A 5,898-nucleotide genomic window follows, 5' to 3' on the forward strand; every position below is an offset into this window, starting at 1 on the left:
CACATAGACACAGGCAACAGAGCATGCACAATGTCGGCACTAGTACAGTGTATATCCACCTTTCGCAGCAATGCAGGCTGCTATTCTCCCATGGAGACGATCGTAGAGATGCTGGATGTAGTCCTGTGGAACGGCTTGCCATGCCATTTCCACCTGGCGCCTCAGTTGGACCAGCGTTCGTGCTGGACGTGCAGACCGCGTGAGACGACGCTTCATCCAGTCCCAAACGTGCTCAATGGGGGACAGATCCGGAGATCTTGCTGGCCATGGTAGTTGACTTACACCTTCTAGAGCACGTTGGGTGGCACGGGATACATGCGGACGTGCATTGTCCTGTTGGAACAGCAAGTTCCCTTGCCGGTCTAGGAATGGTAGAACGATGGGTTCGATGACGGTTTGGATGTACCGTGCACTATTCAGTGTCCCCTCGACGATCACCAGTGGTGTACGGCCAGTGTAGGAGATCGCTCCCCACACCATGATGCCGGGTGTTGGCCCTGTGTGCCTCGGTCGTATGCAGTCCTGATTGTGGCGCTCACCTGCACGGCGCCAAACATGCATACGACCATCATTGGCACCAAGGCAGAAGCGACTCTCATCGCTGAAGACGACACGTCTCCATTCGTCCCTCCATTCACGCCTGTCGCGACACCACTGGAGGCGGGCTGCACGATCTTGAGGCGTGAGCGGAAGACGGCCTAACGGTGTGCGGGACCGTAGCCTAGCTTCATGGAGACGGTTGCGAATGGTACTCGCCGATACCCCAGGAGCAACAGTGTCCCTAATTTGCTGGGAAGTGGCGGTGCGGTCACCTACGGCACTGCGTAGGATCCTACGGTCTCGGCGTGCATCCGTGCGTCGCTGCGGTCCGGTCCCAGGTCGACGGGCACGTGCACCTTCCGCCGACCACTGGCGACAACATCGATGTACTGTGGAGACCTCACGCCCCACGTGTTGAGCAATTCGGCGGTACGTCCACCCGGCCTCCCGCATGCCCACTATACGCCCTCGCTCAAAGTCCGTCAACTGCACATACGATTCACGTCCACGCTGTCGCGGCATGCTACCAGTGTTAAAGACTGCGATGGAGCTCCGTATGCCACGGCAAACTGGCTGACACTGACGGCGGCGGTGCACAAATGCTGCGCAGCTAGCGCCATTCGACGGCCAACACCGCGGTTCCTGGTGTGTCCGCTGTGCCGTGCGTGTGATCATTGCTTGTACAGCCCTCTCGCAGTGTCCGGAGCAAGTATGGTGGGTCTGACACACCGGTGTCAATGTGTTCTTTTTTCCATTTCCAGGAGTGTACGTCGCATTTAGGAAGACTATGTTTCGAATAGCCGTTTTGTCATTTTACATAGTTTCTCTAAGTCACTCGAGACTAGTCACAGATGGTTCCTTTGCAAGGCACCGCTGATTTTATTTCGTTTTGTTCTGCTACCCAAACTTTCAATCTGCCTCTAATGACCTAATCGTGGACGTCACGTTGAACCCTGACGTCCCTCCCTTTCAAACCTAAACATAGGCATTTTAAGATATTTTTGCGTTCTTCCTGTTCAGTCGCCCTCTACTTTTCCGCGTCTCGGCATATCTCGAGGTCTCGCAAGTATGCTTGGGATATACAAGTCATACTATTTATATATGCTGCCATAGGAATTTTACATTTAGTATAGTATCATAAAACACGTATTGTGCTTCTGAGACTTTCCAGTTAGTACAATTCCTTTCGTTTTACGCTATCTGTCCTTTACGATGTGGTTGTCACATCTTCAATCCTAAGACTGGTCTGATGCAGCTCCCGTCTCTAATCTACTCTGTACAGGCCTATTCAACTCTGCATGACTACTGCAACCGACATCCATTAGAACTTGTTTTTGCGCTCCAGTCCTGGTCTTCCCGCTACAGTTTCTGCCCCCCCCCCCCCCCCCACCACTTTCTTCCATTACAAAGCTTACGACTCCGCCATGAGCCAAGATGTGTCGTATCAGCTGATCACTTCTTTTAGGTTCTCTCATAAATTATTTTTTCACCCAGTTAGATTCAGTTCCTCTTCATTTGTCCATATAGACGTCTAATCTTCAGCTCTCTTCCAAAGCACTACATTTCAAAAGCTTCTATTCTCTATTTCTTAAATGTTTATAGCCCATTTTTCATTTCTTTACGAGGCTGCAGTTTACACAAACAACTTCCTATATGATTTCCTTACTCGTGTATGTATAAGCGACGTATAAAAGTTTTTCTTTTAGACTTTTATTTCTTTATCTGCTTTCTTTCCCCATTGATAGTCTGCATTTTATATCATCTCTGTATCGACCATCATCAGTCATCTTGCTGCCCAAATAGTGAAACTCGTGTGCTTTTTCTAGTGCCATACATCCTAATATAAATCCTTCAGCACCGCCTGATTTAATTCTACTAAATTCCATAAGCCTTCTTTTAGTTTTGTTGGTGGTTACCTGTATATGAAACCGTACTGCGTATGACTCTTGTTGAAGTAGTTCGTGCAAGACATCAAATATTATACACGTAGTGCTTGTGCAGAAACTGTCAGCCTCGTGCAGCGCCTTGGGGGGGGGGGGGGGGGCGGTGAAGCCTTGTGCCGCTTGGGACGGCATTGTCACTCACTGCACACGTAGCCAAGGCCGGCAGTGACGTTGAGAGCTGGGAAAGCATCGCCCCTCATACTCATGCGGCAGGGTCGTCGCATGCTGATCACTTGTCCGAACGGACGGACGGCGTCCATCAAGCTATGCGCCTTGCGTCCCATTCATTCCCCGCCGTAGTCGAGTTAAGGACAGAGGGCTTTACTACTACTACCGTCTTGACAATAACTTCAAAATAGGTTCAGTTCCGACCTCGAGTAGAAGTAGTTTACAGTCTGACATCCAGTCGACAGGGAAACCAATGTGACGGTACATGGTAAAACGTTACCAATATTGTAGAAGTTTAAACTGATAACGAACGTATCTTAATATGCGAGGGTAAGTCAATTATTATCCTCAAAGGAGTTATAAAAAGTAATTTTAATCAAATAGGAAACTTACAAGAACATCATTTTTTGATGTAGTCTGCTTGCGTTTCAACGCACTTGGTCCGTCGTTGTACAAGCTTCCTGATGCCCTCGTAAAAGGAGGTTCTCTGTTGAGCTGCAAGCCAGTAATGCACAGCTTCTTTCACTGCTTCGTCCGAGGCAAATCGACGGGCCCTTAATGCCTGTCTGAGTGGACCAAAAAAGTAATAGTCAGAAGGGGCAAGATAGGAACTATATGGAGGATGATCCAGTTATTCAAATTTAAGTTTCTGGAGCGTTTCAGCAGTGTGCGCAGCAGTACGCGGACGGGCATTGTTGTGCAACAAGACAACACCTTTTGACAGCAATCCTTGGCGATTGCTTGGAACTGCAGGCTTTAGCCTGGCAGTAAAAATCTCACTGTAACATACACTGTTTATTGTTGTGCCCCTTTCCCCATAATTTTCCAGTACTGAACTTTATGCGTCCCAAAAACGGTTGGGTCTTGAACGTTTTCTTGCACGGCGGATTTGGATGTTTCCATTCCATACTCTGCCGTTTACTCTTCGGCTCGTAATGATGGGCCTATGTTTCGTCACCAGTAATCATCCTGTATAATAATTTGTCCCTTCGTTACCATAGCGATCCAAATGTTTTTTGCAGATGTCCAAGCGCGTTTGTTTATGGAACTGTGCGAGTTGTTTTGGGACCCATCTTGCACAAACTTTATGAAACCCAAGTCTGTTGTGGATGATTTTGTAGGCAGAAACGTGACTAATTTGCAGACGATGTGCCACTTCGTCAATAGTTAATCGTCTGTCTAAGAGAATCATTTCACGTGAACGCTCAATGGTTTCTTCATTTGTGGCGGTAAACGGTCGTTCGGCTCCTTCATCGAGCGTAACACTTTTGCGACCATTTCGGAATTTTTCAATCCATTCTCAGACACTCCGTTGTGGCAAAACACTGTTCCCGTACTGTACCGAAAGTCTTCGATGAATTTTGGCCCCTCATACGCCTTCCGACCACAAAAAACGGATCACCGAACGTTGGTCTTCTTTGGTGCAAATACACAGCGGAGCAGCCATGATTAAGAGCACGGCAGCGATAACGAAACTAACCTAGCAGCTTCAAAATTGCAAAGATATAACAACAAATAAACAAAGCATGCGTCATCAACGTAAAACGACAGTACTACCAAAATAAACAAAAATGTAACTAAATTGCGGATAATAATGGACTTACCCTTGTACTTTTCGTAGCAATATGCAAGTTAACGCACCATTAGTGATGTGATGTCTCACGTGGAATTGCCGGAAGAGCTCTGTTTCGGGACAGTGAGGGTAACATGTATCAAATTATGAATGAAAATACACGCTACACCAGTATCATGTGTGTTTTCGTTCATTATGTATGAAATCTTCTATCAGAAAATGGCGGAGCAGTCAGTCAGTGCAACGTGTAGTAAGTTTCAAACAACGTGTTGTAAAAAATAATATCAAAGGATATTTCTTTTTACAGCAATTCGTCATAATGTTTAAGATCATTAATCTTATTAGTTTACCAGAGACGCGTTTCGAGCCACATATGTGCAGTAAGCATTTGCTCTGGACCTATAGACTATCGCAGTTTAAGAAATTAACGACAATGGAGTTAGCAGTACGAAGGGCATTCAATAACAACGCCGCACATTTTCTTCCTGAAAGAAAGTTGGTTATATTCAGGACTCAAATACACCATATTATTCCTCTTTTGGCCGCAAAACGTTATTTTTGAACATAACCACAATTCAATGCGACGACATTACGCCACATTACTGGGAGGGTCTGCATGCCCGCATGGTATCACATGTGCAAATATATATAATAAATAATACAAATTAATTACAGTCGTACCAAATTTGATTTTTATAAATTTTGAAGTGAATGAATTAAATTGAATGGATTATCTTTCGGTCTTAATTTACAACTCTTGTAAACTGTAAGTCACTAATAGTGTAACTTACGTCGATTTTTGCGGTGTCTACGCCATTGAGATTTCCGTAAATTAGTTATATATAGATTTCTTCTTCCGCTGTAAGTACTTTTCATTTTTGACCGTGAATACAATGCTGATTGTTATCGGACTTCCTCTTCAGATACAGGCAGCTACAGCGACACGACGTTAGCATAATGCGCGGAAGGAAATGAAAATTTCCGTGGTTTTTCACTAATAAGAATCCTCATACATCATATTTTCCTAAATATTATTATTCAGATAATACAATGTTTACTACGCACTTCTCATAAAATACGTCTTCTCTCTACGAGAACTAAAGATAGAGTCTATTAAATAATTGAAAAAAAAATTGAATGAAATTACCACCATTTGTCATTCGCACTTCCTCTTCAGATGCAGGCAGCTGCAGTGACATGACGTTAGCATAATGCACGGAAGGAAATGAAAACTTCCGTGGTTTTGCACTAATAAGAATCCTCAAAAATGGTTCAAATGGCTCTGAGCACTATGGGACTTAACTACTGATGTCATCAGTCCCCTAGAACTTAGAACTACTTAAACCTAACTAACCTAAGGACATCACACACATCCATGCCCGAGGCAGGATTCCAACCTGCGACGTAGCGGTCACGCGGTTCCAAAGTGACGCTCTTAGAACCGCACGGCCACACCGGCCGGCTAAAGAATCCTCACACTTAATATTTTCCTAAATATTATTATTCAGATAATACAATGTCTACTACACACTTCTCATAAACTACGTCTTCTCCCTACGAGAACTAAAGACAGAGTCTATTAAATAATTGAAAAAAAATTGAATGAAATCACTATCATTTGTCATTCGCCTTCCGGCGTAGCAAAATACATCTTTGCCGACATTTTACAGTGGC

The sequence above is a fragment of the Schistocerca serialis genome, chromosome 8, assembly GCF_023864345.2.
Source record: "Schistocerca serialis cubense isolate TAMUIC-IGC-003099 chromosome 8, iqSchSeri2.2, whole genome shotgun sequence".
Taxonomy (NCBI): Eukaryota; Metazoa; Arthropoda; class Insecta; order Orthoptera; family Acrididae; genus Schistocerca; species Schistocerca serialis.